At 37.4% G+C, this 16,490-nt stretch overlaps 1 pseudogene; it reads left to right on the forward strand.

The window, feature by feature from the left end:
• The window catches only part of LOC127439939 (probable voltage-dependent N-type calcium channel subunit alpha-1B), a 194,125-nt pseudogene that overhangs the window by 171,886 nt on the left and 5,749 nt on the right, over positions 1 to 16,490 (forward strand).

Genomic DNA, 16,490 nt, shown 5'->3' on the forward strand with positions numbered 1-16,490 from the left:
TAACTTGTATTCAACCCAGAATATTCCTTAACAAATTTAATTAAGGCCCTTGAGCCCTACTTATATTCCGTAGTAAGGGATTTAATTTACATGGAGCAATTCAAATTTAAAATACCTATGAAATTATGTAAAAAAATAAATTAAAAAAAACAGCTGGACGGAGTGCAACAAATGGAACAGAATGCACAGTTCTCGAGACAGACATTGGTGCTCATGGAAGGATATGCAGAAAATAACAGCGAGATGTGACGCACCACACAAAGACATCCGTCTGACCGTACAGTGTGTGCACATAGACCAGCAATTGAAAAATAATGCAGACACAACATATGAACACATCCTGTGTGAACACCCCTAAGCTTACTTCAGATAAATTAACGGATTGCTGTGGACTGTAGGCCATTGATAGGCCTATGTCTAATAATATGGAAATAAAACAAACAATATCTCTTCTTCCAAAGTCACTTTATGTAATGTCTATTGTACCTATCAATGCTTTACTCATCTGCCACAATAATTTAATGGGCTTTTCTCAACAAATATTAATATATTCAATTAATTAATTGATTCATTTGTGATTAATTTGATTCATTAATCAACATATCATATAATTAACTAGATCAAACATTTTAATCATTTGACAGTCCTATCTAAAACACTTAAAACTGGTTGGATGTGGCACTAAATATTCCATTGCATTTAAGATTCATATCATGTTTTTCCTCCATGGTCATTTCTTCTTCCACTTTTCACAGATGTTAAACCTGTTTGTGGCTGTTATTATGGACAATTTTGAGTACCTGACACGTGACTCCTCCATCCTGGGCCCTCACCACCTGGATGAGTTTATCCGAGTGTGGGCGGAGTACGACCCGGCCGCGTGGTATGTTTCAGCCCACCAGACAGAGACCCACTCTTGTGATAAATATAGTAACTCAGTTTGGCTGCAGTTGAAAGGAGTGATTTTGTTAGGCCTCAAAGCCTTTGTGTCTTCTCAGGTTCAGTCACATAAATAACAGAAATGATGAATATTCCGTCATGTTCCCATAATAATGTGTGAATGAGGGAATGGCTCCCATGGAATGCCTGTAAGAATCGTTGTCATCCTTGTGTGGATGTGATCTGCGTCCATTCTCTCCACAACACAAATGTGCTCTCCGAGCTTTCTTTATATATGTGTCATGTTTTGCTTGTTCTTTCCGCAGCGGACGGATTTCCTATAAGGATATGTACAATTTGTTGCGCATTATCTCGCCCCCCCTTGGCTTAGGGAAGAACTGCCCTAATAGGGTAGCATACAAGGTTTGCAACCCAAGCAACTCCTTCCACTTGTGTGGGCTCTGTGTGCAAATGCCCAGAGACCCAAACTTGAATGGCTGTGCACAATTGACTTGACTACACACAAGCACTTGCCCCACCAGACTTGACTGGCTTTGGTGAATGATGCTGAATGGGAAACAAAGATTTCATAGCCACAAATTAACCTATAACCTGATCAGATTGACAGTGTAATTAAACATTTATCACACTTAAGTTCTCATATTCTCAATTGACTGAATCTCAGGGTTTTGTCAGTTTGTTGACCAAAATATTGTTATTAAGTGATTTAACTTTTTAAAATTATAGCTAAATCTCACCGGTTAACTTTACCAGCAATATCCATTATTTAGATAAAAATGTCCAATGAAATTTACATTGCAAGATTCCTGCAGAACAGGAACTGTGATTTAATTAAAAAAGAACTGGCATTGAAACCTTTGTTTCTGTGCACTAAAAGTGGAAACTCCCCTCGATGTCTGAGCATGCAAATGCAGACATCCTCCAAACAATGCAGCCATTCTGTCACAATCCACTTCTCCTGCCATCTCACTCACCTCTTCATCTCTCCTTATCAGGCATCAACTTTCTCACCTCTAACCTTTGAGATCCATCTCTGACCCTTCCAGGCCAGAATGGCATCCCCATCCATGACACACTTGGAAATCTAAATAACACAGATTTCTGTTTTTTGTTGTCTGTCTGTTTGTTTGTTGTGTCTCTTAATTTAATTTTGTTCTGTTTACTTTATGTCCCCCTTGTTTCTGTCTCTCTAACTGCCCATCCTTTTTATTTATTTTGGGATTTTTGCGTTGTCTGCACTGTGAAGCGGTCGTATCAAGTACCTCGATATGTATGAGATGCTGCTCCACATGTCCCCACCTTTAGGTTTGGGAAAGAAATGTCCTCAACGAATCGCCTACAAGGTAGCTCAACTTCACATGCCCCACCCCCCTCTGCTCGTACTGTCTTCCCATTGGCTTGTTCTTCAGCCAATCTCTGTGCTCTTGCAGTGTTTCCCCCTCGTTTCCTTGTTTGTTTGTTGTTTTCTCCCCACGCTCTAATCTCTTTGGTGTAGTCCCTCCCCCTTTTCCTATTTATTCGAGACCCTCTTCCACTTCCTATGTCATCTAGGGATGGTCACCGACTAACGATAGTTTTTGCATAATATTACTTAGCCATTTAAATATTAACAAAAGTTTAATTATTAAAGTGCGAGACATAGATCCCAAATTTTCTATGATTTCATACCTCATGTGTATAAAATCTACCGCATAAGTTGCATTGTGTAAGGGTTTGTGCACGACATTACTCAAAACTCAATACCAATCATATGCACTATACTGTGTGTGTAATCTTTTATGTACTCGACCTCAATTTACATAAAAAATGTGCCTTATTGCGCTTATTTATTCTTTCTGCTAGGATCATTCAGAGTTTCTATATTTTTGTGATTCTCTTAAGGGCCCCAAATTTACCTCACTTTTAGATCCCTTATTTTGTGAATAGATGGTATCACTCCAAAAGTGCCCCCCTTCCTCACACTTGTGTTCATGGAGCAATGTGTGTGTAACCTAATTTGCTTTTAATCATGAGAACTATGCACTTGACCTGTCTCTTCCTCTCTTTGTGATCGTTCACTTATTTTCTCCCTGTCTTGCTTGTGCTGTCTGTCTATCTATCCACTTGACCATTTCCTCTCTGTTTCTCTCTCTGCAGTGAGTGAGAATGTATGTCTGTGTGTGAGACCGTTTTCCTCTCTTCCATTCTGACTTTGCTCTGTTTCTCTTGCACTGCTACTGCTAGTAAATGTATGCCCAGGGGAGCTCAACTCTTCATTATAACTGACACTAACACCTGTACATAACATGATACAGTAGGTGAAATGTGTATTTTTTTTAACCACTAGCAGCACCAAATGGAATAATAAGTTAGTCTGAGAGGGCCAGACCTAACAACATTGGCTCAACCAATGACAAAAGTTTGGGGAAGGGACTACCTGTTTGAACGAACAATGGCAGGAGGGGATTTGTTTGAAAACGGTTATTATTTTTGTAATTCTGTTTAGTACAATAAATAATAAAGAAATATCCATTTTTATATTTTTTGTTTAAATTTGCTGATGCGTCATTCTCTGCTTGAAATGCCTAACAAAACGGTTAAAAATTAATTACAAAACCGGTTCAATAAATATTGAATTTATTGTTTTTTTATGTTCTTTGTTCTTATTTCATTATAATTCTGTTTAGTGCCACTAGTGGGGCATAAATTATCAGAATGATGTTTCAGGATGATGAAAGTTGCTGGTGTATTTAATGTTTGTTTTTGTTTTTTTCACTGCAGTGAAAGCACCAGAAAGCAGCAACTGGTCACTATTTGGCTTACTGATGAAACTCTAATATCTAAAATCAGCTATTTGCTTATTGATCAGTAAACCTCAGAGTCGAGCTCCCATGTCTTCCAAAGCCCTTCATGGTTATGTGTACATGCTTATCTTCACTTTTGAGCCGGTGTCAGATTATCACCAGTGCACTTTGGTTGCAGATCTTAGTGAATGTATGATTCTGTACGTTCCTACTCTCTCTGTGAACAAAACTGTTTGTGTGTTTCAAACATTAAACTTACCTACCTCAAGATAAGAACAGCATACTTTACAAAATACAGAACACATCCAATATATTTAATGATTCACTACAAGAATTCAATAGAGTCAATAGAGAGAGATGAATTCAATATGCGTTATTTCAGATGCACACAAATGGTTTTGATGTTTGTTTGTTTGTTTGTTTGTTTGTTTTTGGGTGGTGGGGGGGGTGGGGGTTGTTCTGGGTGATGCTGACTTTGAAGAGTGTTCTTACCTTACTAATGACCCTGCTGGCTTCCCCAGCGGCTGGTGAAAATGAATATGCCCATTGCAGACGACAACACTGTGCACTTCACCTCCACCCTGATGGCTCTGATCCGCACCGCCCTGGAGATCAAACTGGCATCAGGTCAGCCCTTATCATATTTTCTAAATTATTGTGTAATTACTTTCTAGATTACAGTCTAGATAATAGTCACCAGCCCTCCATTTCTTCTTAAAGATTGCAAGTTATAAAAAAAAAAAAGAAGAAAAAAAAATAATATTTCAAATGTCAAACTGGAATCCATCTTTCTCTTTTATGAATAGCTCAAAATGTAATTAATGCCTGATTTAATTGAGAGACATACTCCCTCACACTGCTGACTTCTTTGAGTGTGATTGGTACTTTTGCTGCTGCTAGTGCCATCACCATTCATTAGAGTGGTGTATGTGTGTGTGGGTTGGTGTGTGTTGCATCTGCCGTATCTCTGTGGGAGTTTGGCACTAGATGGATTTCTGTAGCTTCACTGCCCAGTATAAATCCTCAGCCTTCTGGAGGTGAAAACATGCATTATGATGCATTGATCAATCAATAGAAGTTTAATGCATTATGTAATTTGTTTGATTATAATGAACACAATTGCATAATCATTTCTTATTAAAAAGGTAACACTTTATAATAAGATTCTATTTGTTAACATTAGTTAATATGAAATAATAATAAACAATATTTTTACAGCATTTATGCATTAACTAATGTTAACAAATGGAGCCTTATTGTAAAGTGTTACCATAAAATGATCATGACCTATTTTCAGTAAAAAAATAAATAAAAATAAAAATAAAGAATAGACCAAATTCAAATCCCCAATGTACTTTCAGTAAAGATGGAGCATGTCATCATTTGGTAAACAGAATTGAATCATTGACAAAGCAAATATTTACTAGCCTTTGCTTACTTATCCACTGATAAAAATAAAAAAAATCTAAAATGTAAAACTTCCAGTGTTTGCTATTATATATGGCAAACTGAATTTAATCATTGACAAAGCAAATGTTTACTAACCTTTGCTTACTTATCCACTGATAAAAAAAAAAACTTCCAATGCATGCTATTATATATAATTTATATATAAAGTATATATATAAGTGATTTCTAATAGATATAAACTTATTAGCCTCATGCCCCTGTTTTCATGAATCTCCACAGGCATGGTGGCCCAGCGTCTGTCAGACGCTGAACTGAAAAAGGAGCTAGCTACAGTCTGGCCAAACCTCTCTCAGAAGACTATGGACCTGCTGGTCACCCCACATAAACGTAAACACATCATGAATCACTTCCTAGGAGATTCCTTCTTAATTTTGCCATAAAAAGACATGCATCCAGACATCACAAGATTAACACTTACATACAGACACACACTTACAAATTATCTAAACATAACCCTGGTAATGGCACATCATCAAACATCAAAGCAACTCCAAACACAGATATTACACAGCATCCTCTTGTTGTAACCATTGGAACTTCCAAACAACACATGACAATGTATTTCTCTCTTTTACAGCCAATGAGCTTACAGTGGGGAAGGTGTATGCAGCTCTTATGATCTTTGAATATTACAAGCAGAACAGAGCCAAAAGACTTCAGATGCAGCAACAGCAGCAGAGAGAACAGGCTGGACCTGGATCTCAGGTGATACATGTAGCCTATACTCTAACATACCTGCTTAAATTTCTGCTGCGCCAAGGAGTACAATTCACATAGTTTTCCATTCAATTTGACCCAAATAATTATCAAAGAACAAAGATTATTTTCTCAAGCCATTTCTGGATGATACATTGTGTATATGTTTCTTTCATATAGCCTACACAATGTGTTTTAAGTTACAAGGATGTCTTTTTGTGGTTTGACAGCTTGAATGAAGCCCATTCAATGCTACAGATTTTGAAACTGCATAATGAACATAGCCATTTCTAATCAATCAGATTATGCAGTTACACCAGTTTCATTCACTAACCTGCAAACTCATCAACATCACTGTTTCCATGGTAAATTTTGTGTGTACCCTCTGCCAACTGAACCGCATCGACATGCCCTGTGTTTGATACCTGTGCCGAGTCCTACCTGTGACGCTTCTCGTCTGGTGTGCAACCCCCTTAAGTCAGAACAGTCTGAAGATCGGATAGGAGTGAGTGTTAGAAATGTTGGTCTTTTTTCTTTTTTTTCCCAGATATGTATGGCTTTCTTTCTTCTGCAGAACACAAATGAAGATTTTTAAAAGAATATTTCAGCTCTGTTGGTCCTCACATTGCTAGTGAATGCTGACCAGAACTTTGAAGGTCCAAAAGGCAGTATAAATGTAATCCATGTCTTCTGAAGTGATATGATGAGTGAGTGAGAAACAGATCAATATTTAAGTCATTTTTAACTGTAAATTTCCACTTTCACTTGCTCATTCTGGTGTGGAAGTGACTTTCACTGTCACATTCAGCTACATAGTTGGTTGGGGCTAGTCAAAAGTGGAGATTGAGAGTAAAAAGGACTTAAATATTGATTTTATTCTCACCCACACCCATCAAATTGTTCAGAAGATATGGAGTTAACCACTGGAGTCATATGGATTACTTTCATGCCTCCTGTAGTGTCATTTTTGGACCATTCACTTGTGAGGACGAACAGAGCTCAAATATTCTTCTACATCTGGGATGGCATGAGGGTGAGGAAATTATGAGAGAATTTAATTTTTGGGGTGAACTATCCCTTTAAGCCAATGTCAGCCAAGCCAATAGGCTTGACAAAGCCAAAATACTGTTATTATACAAAACTTGGTTTTATTTTTTTATTTTCTTTTATTTTTTAAAGACCAACATTTCTAACACTCACTAGAGCTTTTAAGCTACATCCACCAATCTTAGTACTGAATTTTTGGGTGAACTATCCCTTTAATCAGGTTATGGCATTCGGGTAATACTTGCGTATAATAATAATGCATTGTCTTTCTCTCCCTTTGAAGAATAAAGTCAGTGCTCTCTTAGAGCCCATTCTTCCTCTAACCCACATGCAAGGTCAGGCCATGAACAGTGTAGAGATTCCCTCAGAGTTTCAAGCTCAAACCAGACCAAGCTCCACCACACTCAACAAAGGATGCACAAAGTGAGCATAAAACCCAATCCTTTATACACTAAACATACAATTAAATGATTAATTTAATTGTGTTTCTATACTAACATGTTCTCTCTTTCAAATCTCTTGATCAGTCTTGACAACACATTTAAAGGATCTTCATCCTGGGCCTCAGAGAAGTCCAGAGAGGTCCACAGGTCTAAACAACGGCCAATCTCGAGAGGTCAATCAGAGGAAGCCTCAAATGCAAACACTGCCCAGGTGCTGCAATCAAAAACATTGACTGTGCCTGTCACACACCATACTGTGTCTTTCTTCAGTGCATATTAAATCCCTTATTGTGTGCACATATGTGTCAGGAGTCAGTAGAAATGAGGGAGATTGAAAACAGTGCCAACACAGCGACTGCTGCCGGCCTGGAGGGCCAAGGACATGCAGTATCCATGCCAAAACTCAATGCAGAGATGCAGGTATACTTGACACATAATTGGTTGAACGTTCTCCAATCAGACTAGTGTGCTATTCACCTATTTTAAAGCATTCAAAATTAAAAAAATGAATTTATATTCTTTACACTTCAAACAGGTTTTCCAAACAGATAGTTCTGTCCCAAACTCATGCCATTGGTTGAGTCAATGTTGATGTGATGGGCTAGTTGGAATTCTCAAACAAAAAGAGCAATGTTTTGATAGCGCCACAAAGCCAGTGTTTATACATTTTGGGGAAGTCAACCTACGTACGTACTAAAGCTTTTAGCTGTCTCTGTATATTAAGCTTGGATTTCAGCATTTAAAAAATTACACACTTCACCTTTAAGCTTACCCCTTAAAGGAATAGTTCACCCAAAAATTAAAATTCTTTCATCATTTACTCACCCACATGCCATCCCAGATGACTTTCTTCTGCTGAACACCAACAAAGGTTTTTAGAAGAATATCTCAGCTCCCGAAGGTCCAAACAATGCAAGTGAATGGTGGCCAGAACTTTGAATCTCCAAAAAAAACAATAAAGGCAGCATAAAAGTAATCCATAAGACTCCAGTTGTTTAATCCATGTCTTCTGAAGCGATCCAATCTATTTTGGATGAAAACAGACCAAAATATAACTCCTTTTTCAATATAAATCTTGATATCAGCCATCTCCTTGATGATCATGATTTCAAGCTTGATTACATTTCATAGCGCCATCTAGCAGTCTGTGCATGCGTGACCTAGCAGGGACAGGGGCGGAAGGATAACATTTTTTTTTTTTTTTTTTGAGTAGTAATTATAAATACTTAACTAATTTCTTTGCTTTTTGAGTATCTAACAATTTTCTTGTATATACAGTATATACTGTACATAATGTTTTCAATTTTTCCTTTATCACAAATAATAGCCTATTCTGTTATATTTCTCACAAAAAGCACCATGGTAATACACTTATTTATTTTCAGATATGGTCTGTGATAACCCCATGTTTATGACGTGTCATAGTAAAACCATAGTATTTTTAAAGCACCTTGGAGTACCATGACAGTATCATGAAATATGAACATGATCAGTCATTCAGTACCATGGCATTACCTTGGTAACGTGGTGCACGGTGAGAAGGCGCGATGAGAAAGTGTGAGCGTGAGGCGATCGACTGTGTTCGGCGAATGCTACAGGGTCCTTCAATAACGTATAACATGCGAGTAAGGGCAGCCGGTGGAGTTTCTGGTGCCCCCCTTGGGTATGATGGTGCCCCCCTTTGGAGTTGGTGCCCTACGCAGACTGCGTAATATGTGTATAGGGAGCTGTGGTACTGTGGTAGCCTAATGGTATTTTTCTGAAAGTGATTAGTCTAATGGCTTATTAGTTTCAACAAAGCCAAACTGGCTTTGGCTGAACCTGACAGCTCCTTCAGTTTGTCAGTATTCTATAAAAGACCAATTTAATTAATATCACGCGACCGCTCCAATTATAATTCATAAATCTGTCTACACTAGTGGTACGTGATGTCAGAAATGCGGTAGCAATCGAGTAGCAATGAACTTACAACACAAAACATGGAGTGGACTTTTTATCTGACCGTCTGAGGTAATGGCACTTCGATGCTTCTGGGGGAAATTCAAAACTGCATTTTTTGCTTCCTTGAAGGCACTCCTGCAGGAGGGGATGCCACTCGAAAGGTCATTCAAATAAAAGTGAGAAAATTAAACTTTTCTCAGAGGGCCCTTCCACAAGACTGTTAGCGAAGGGTACATTCATACAGTACTGCCATGTTTCTTTCAGAGTGCCCACTTCAACGGGTCTGGAGTTCGGAGTGGGTATAGGGAGGATCACTTGCAATTGGAATCTGCCTCTGATCTGCTGTTGTGCGTGCTCTTAAAGGCACTTCCGCTTAATTGCCTTTTAATACGCCCGCGGTTTACAAAGAAATCTTATAATAGCACATTATTACTGTTATTCTGAGATTATGACGAGATTTGAATTTTGTTTTATTTAAATATTTTAATTTAATTATTAAAATGTCTCCCCTTTTTCTGGATGACCAAAAGGGCACCTTTAGATTTGTGAAAGAAAGGGGCTTGCGCCCCTGCTGCCCCTGTTCTGTGCATGTCAGTGCAAGGAAATGTAATTGAGCTTGTTCAAATAAATATCTCCTCTATATACATCCTCTGTGCATCTTCCCAAAGTTAAATATATAATATAATTTCTATTTCTTAAAGACATCAAGACAAATGTTATATAAAATTGGTATATTTGTTCTATTTGAGGGCACAGGAGAAGCAAAAATAACACGATAAGTTATTGGTAGGTTTCCAGATCTGTGCACTGGATCACTTTTCTGCTTGTGCTACTGTAGCTTAGAGGAAGTGGAGAGAATCTCATAATAAGAAAAAGTAGACTACAAAGGAAACGATAACAGTAAGAATACAGTACTTTTTAATCACAAAATCCTTGATGAATTTTGAATAATTTAACAATGAGAGCCTTTATATATATATATATATATATATATATATATATATATATATATATATATATATATATATATATATATATATTATTTGATGTTCCTCTTTTTATTTTAAATGCAACTTGCACCGTTGCATAACTGGCTGAAGGACTAATGGTTTTCACTAATGGATTGTGTTGTTTTGTGTCTCAGTTTGCTTTGTTATAGTATATCAGAACCACAGCATCCTGGGCAAAATAGATCTCAAAGCATTCAAATATAAAATTCACATTCTATTTGGACTCAGCAAAAAAACACAAACAAGATAGCTGTGCCTTAAATGTATGACATGTGATATCTGGCTTGGAAATATGGGTGATTGATGGATGACAATTAATGATATTGATACCCATTGGGATAATATGCTTTCCTTACTGCAACAGATGACAACACCAAATAAAATAAATACGTTTATGAAATAATACCACCCATTTTTCACCCAAACAAATTATTTTAAGCATTCAGAGCAATCAGTAGTTTTGTCTGCAGGGGTATTTAGCAACAGCGCAATGATGCTGCTGAATCTACAGTGCCACGACAAAATAAATATTTCACGTGAGTTGTGAGCTTGCAGTCTGAATTGAATGTGATGAGACATGAAGATTGAGTACCATGAAATAATGCCAAGACATCATGTCTTTCTATTGCATTATATTTACTGCATGCAAAACAGACATACATGTACATGACTAGTGTAGTCTGATTCATGAACACTCAAAAAGACTGACAAACTCACAAGTTATCAGTTCGAATCAGTCTGATGAAGCCGTCATTGAATGAACTCACTCAATTTATCACCCAGTTTTGTAGAAAACTCTGGTTCTTCTATTCGAAGCGTCAAAGTGTCATTTCTGCGCTAGTAGCGGAATCAAATAGAACTGCAAAACTTGTTTCCAAGCATATGGAAGCCCACAGGGGCCATGCATTATTTTTATTTGTATACCTTGCATGTTACAGGTGCATCTCAATAAATTAGAATGTCGTGGAAAAGTTCATTTATTTCAGTAATTCAACTCAAATTGTGAAACTTGTGTATTAAATAAATTCAGTGCACACAGACTGAAGTAGTTTAAGTCTTTGGTTCTTTTAATTGTGATGATTTTGGCTCACATTTAACAAAAACCCACCAATTCACTATCTCAAAAAATTAGAATACATCATAAGACCAATAAAAAAAAACATTTTTAGTGAATTGTTGGCCTTCTGGAAAGTATGTTCATTTACTGTATATGTACTCAATACTTGGTAGGGGCTCCTTTTGCTTTAATTACTGCCTCAATTCGGTGTGGCATGGAGGTGATCAATTTGTGGCACTGCTGAGGTGGTATGGAAGCCCAGGTTTCTTTAACAGTGGCCTTCAGCTCATCTGCATTTTTTGGTCTCTTGTTTCTCATTTTCCTCTTGACAATACCCCATAGATTCTCTATGGGGTTCAGGTCTGGTGAGTTTGCTGGCCAGTCAAGCACACCAACACCATGGTCATTTAACCAACTTTTGGTGCTTTTGGCAGTGTGGGCAGGTGCCAAATCCTGCTGGAAAATGAAATCACCATCTTTCAGCAGAAGGAAGCATGAAGTGCTCCAAAATTTCTTGGTAAACGGGTGCAGTGACTTTAGTTTTCAAAAAACACAATGGACCAACACCAGCAGATGACATTGCACCCCAAATCATCACAGACTGTGGAAACTTAACACTGGACTTCAAGCAACTTGGGCTATGAGCTTCTCCACCCTTCCTCCAGACTCTAGGACCTTGGTTTCCAAATGAAATACAAAACTTGCTCTCATCTGAAAAGAGGACTTTGGAACACTGGGCAACAGTCCAGTTCTTCTTCTCCTTAGCCCAGGTAAGATGCCTCTGACGTTGTCTGTGGTTCAGGAGTGGCTTAACAAGAGGAATACGACAACTGTAGCCAAATTCCTTGACATGTCTGTGTGTGGTGGCTCTTGATGCCTTGACCCCAGCCTCAGTCCATTCCTTGTGAAGTTCACCCAAATTCTTGAATCGATTTTGCTTGACAATCATAAGGCTGCGGTTCTCTCGGTTGGTTGTGCATCTTTTTCTTCCACACTTTTTCCTTCCACTCAACTTTCTGTTAACATGCTTGGATACAACACTCTGTGAACAGCCAGCTTCTTTGGCAATGAATGTTTGCGGCTTACCCTCCTTGTGAAGGGTGTCAATGATTGTCTTCTGGACAACTGTCAGATCAGCAGTCTTCCCCATGATTGTGTAGCCTAGTGAACCAAACTGAGAGACCATTTTGAAGGCTCAGGAAACCTTTGCAGGTGTTTTGAGTTGATTAGCTGATTGGCATGTCACCATATTCTAATTTTTTGAGATAGTGAATTGGTGGGTTTTTGTTAAATGTGAGCCAAAATCATCACAATTAAAAGAACCAAAGACTTAAACTACTTCAGTCTGTGTGCATTGAATTTATTTAATACACGAATTTCACAATTTGAGTTGAATTACTGAAATAAATGTACTTTTTCACAACATTCTAATTTATTGAGATGCACCTGTATTTAGGGCCTCTGTAGACTTCTATGTATTTGGAAACAATGTTACACTATTTTTGTAATTAGTTTTACATTTGGTGCTACAGTTGGGACAAATTAGTATCGAAGTAAAAAAAGTAACTAAAACTTCAACTAATAAGAGGACATATGACTCAAGACTCGACTCTTTTTGTCTCTCCTTGTCTTCCCTGCCCATGACTTCCATTTGGTTCGCTATCGTGTGTTTCATCAGAGGAGTCACTCCCATCACTCTCCTGGGATTTTACTGGAAGTATGATCAAACTTTTCAGTTATCAGTTTTTGTCTATCATGAATATATTCTTGTCTTGCGCAACCAATGGAACTAAGCTGAACTTTTATGTAATTTTCTAATTGACAGGACTGCTTTTCCTTAGTATCAATTGGAATCTAGGGATTAGCAGTCTGTTGCACTGCAAAAAATGAAATCAAAGTAAGTCTAGTGCTGTGACTCAGAGGAGACACCTGACCTTTGAACATTTCAGAGAGATTAAGAGGCACAGACACTGTTAAAACGCACCTGTCATAAATTCAGGGTCTAAGCCCAAAATAAGTGTTTTCCTCAAAGAGAATTAGGTCAGCTGCTACAGATGTTACACTGCTTTTTATGTTACCTTTACTTTGAAACCAAAATGATTCCTTAGAGCACATGTTGTTTTCAGTTCATCCCTGGTGTGATGCATCTGAGATTAAATGAAGGATCAGCAGACTGCACAATGTTATTAGACACCGTTTCAGTACGCCATATGTAATAGTCCAAGATAAAAATGTCCAACTGCATTAATCCGACTTTATTTAACTACTCACCTTCTGTTCGTCTCAGCCTATTCCTGATTCCCCCATAAGACGCTCTGCGTCCACTTTTGCACCACAGCGCCCTCAGGAAGTCAATCTGAATGACTACATTCTGGAGAAACCTGTTCATCAACGACATCACCATCACCATCATCACAGATGCCATCATCGCAGGGACAAAGATAAGAAACAGAGGTCACTGGACAGGTCACCCACTGGCCAACACAAGACTACAGGTCAATACCTATATATACTTTCATTGTCTAACAGTTTCATAATAATAATAATAATAACAATAATACATTTTTGTATTTGTATAGCACTTTTCATTTCGAAAATTGTGAAAACATTAAAAAAAATAAAACATACAGAAAAGCAACAAGAATGGAAATAAAAGTGTAAAGGTGTTTGGAAAAGAGGGAGAAATGTAAAAAAAAATGCAGTGACTGAAGATCTAATTAAATGTTATGCTAGTTATGTCTTAAGAGGCTTTTTAAAAATGTGAATGCATGTCTAATTTAAGTTGGTGAAAGGTAGGTCATTTAATAGATAAAAGCAGGTTCACCTGATCTCTTATTATTTACATAATTGGTTTGGAACATATTTTGATTAACAGTTGGAAATGTAAAAGGGTCCTAAGTCATTGCTTTAAAAACTTTTGATGAACCTTAAAATGAATCCTGTATTTGAAGGTGCACTCTTTTGCTGATTAAAAACATTTTTACAAAAAGACATGAATAGCATTTTTCTAGAAATTTGTTGAAAATGAGGTACACTCACATTAGATGAAGTCTCCAGTCATATCAGTCACCCAATAAAAGCTGTTTAGTTTTACATGAAGCGGGTTGCCCCCTCATGAGCGCTGCCATGTTGACAGCACATGACACCGTGTCAAGCAATTGACTGAGATACTACCACTTATAATGACAATAATAATAACATGTTTACTTTATATTTCTACAAACAACAACGGAACCCAAGTTAACAGTATAGTCAAGAGTGATGGTATGGTATTGATAAACAGGAGTGTTATCCACCAGACAGTCCGAACACAATGAGTGCAAGTGAAAAGATAAAATGTGCAAACAAGAGGTCCCTGCATGTCCCTTTTTTAAATATGCTCAGGGTTGCCAGATAACAAGAGAGGCAAACCTCCAATCAGAGCTTTATTCTTGCACAAACTGGTAATATTTCGCACAATATTACCTAATTTTCCCAATCTGGCAGCCATTAATGAGTGTCCTCTCTCTCTCTCCCTCCCCCTTTCGAAAAAGCTTAGTGATCTGTATCTGTGCAATATTCTACGCAAGGAGAAGTGTCCATTCTTGAGGCCGCTTGTGCTGTTTGGTGCTACTAAGTCTGTGAATAAACCTTCTCAGTGATCAACTTTTAAAAAATCCAAACATAGATCTGTGCAAGCGAGAAAAGAAAATGTATTTTATTTGTGTAATTTAGAAATGTTGAAGTCCATCGCACCTGTATGCGAGTCTATCTCTTGCAGTAATCATTCATCATAGTCACGCAGCCTGTTTTATTCAGTTGTGTGCTGAATGGGAAGCCAAACCATTGGCGGACATAAAGAAGCTTTCAAAATCTTTGTATCATTTTCTACCATTATTTGATTGTTTTATAATACAGACTCCGGATGTAGAGAGTGTGTTAATTTGAATAATATACACTGGCGGCCAAAAGTTTGGAATAATGTACAGATTTTGCTGTTTTGAAAGGAAATTGGTACTTTAATTCTCCAAAGTGGCATTCAGCTGATTACAAAGTATAGTCAGGACATTATTGATGTAAAAAACAGCACCATCACTATTTGAAAAAAGTCATTTTTGATCAAATCTAGACAGGCACCATTTCCAGCAGCCATCACTCCCAACAACTTATGCTTGAGTAATCACACTAAATTGCTAATTTGGAACTAGAAAATCACTTGCCATTATATCAAAACAGTTGAAAGCTATTTGGTTCGTTAAATGAAGCTTAACATTGTCTTTGTGTTTGTTTTTGAGATGCCACAGTATGCAATAGACTGGCATGTGTTAAGGTCAATATTAGGTCAAAAATGGCCAAAAAGAAATGGCTTTCTCTAGAAACTCATCAGTCAATCATTGTTTTGAGGAATGAAGGCTGGCTATACAATGCTTGAAATTGCCCCCAAAAAACTGAAGATTTCATACAAAGGTGATATACTCTTCAAAGACAAAGGACAACTGGCCCTAACAAGGACAGAAAGAGATGTGGAAGGCCACATGTACAACTAAACAAGAGTTTTTTTTTTTTTTTTTTTTTTTTGCAAATTGTACTTGTAATTTTTCATATTATTAATGTCCTGACTGTACATTGTGATCAGTTGAATGCCACTTTGGTGAATAAATGTACCAGTTTCTTTCCATAAGAGCAAAATCTGTACATTATTCCAAACTTTTGGCTGCCAGAGTATATATGTTAATATACAGTTGTGCTCAAAAGTTTGCATACCCTGGCAGAAATTGTGAAATTTTGGCATTGATTTTGAAAATATGACTGATCATGCAAAAATGAACAGTCTTTTATTTAAGGATAGTGATCATATGAATCCATTTATTATCACATAGTTGTTTGGCTCCTTTTTAAATCATAATGATAACAGAAATCACCCAAATGGCCCTGATCAAAAGTTTACATGGCCAAACATTCAAGGGTATGTAAACTTTTGATCAGGGCCATTTGGGTGATTTCTGTCAATGAGTTTGTTAGCTCTCACATGGATGCACTGAGCAGGCTAGATACTGAGCCATGGGGAGCAGAAAAGAACTGTCAAAAGATCTGCGTAACAAGGTAATGGAAATTTATAAAGATGGAAAAGGATATAAAAAGATATTCAAAGCCTTGAAAATGC

This window comes from Myxocyprinus asiaticus, chromosome 4 (genome assembly GCF_019703515.2).
Source record: "Myxocyprinus asiaticus isolate MX2 ecotype Aquarium Trade chromosome 4, UBuf_Myxa_2, whole genome shotgun sequence".
Taxonomy (NCBI): domain Eukaryota; kingdom Metazoa; phylum Chordata; class Actinopteri; order Cypriniformes; family Catostomidae; genus Myxocyprinus; species Myxocyprinus asiaticus.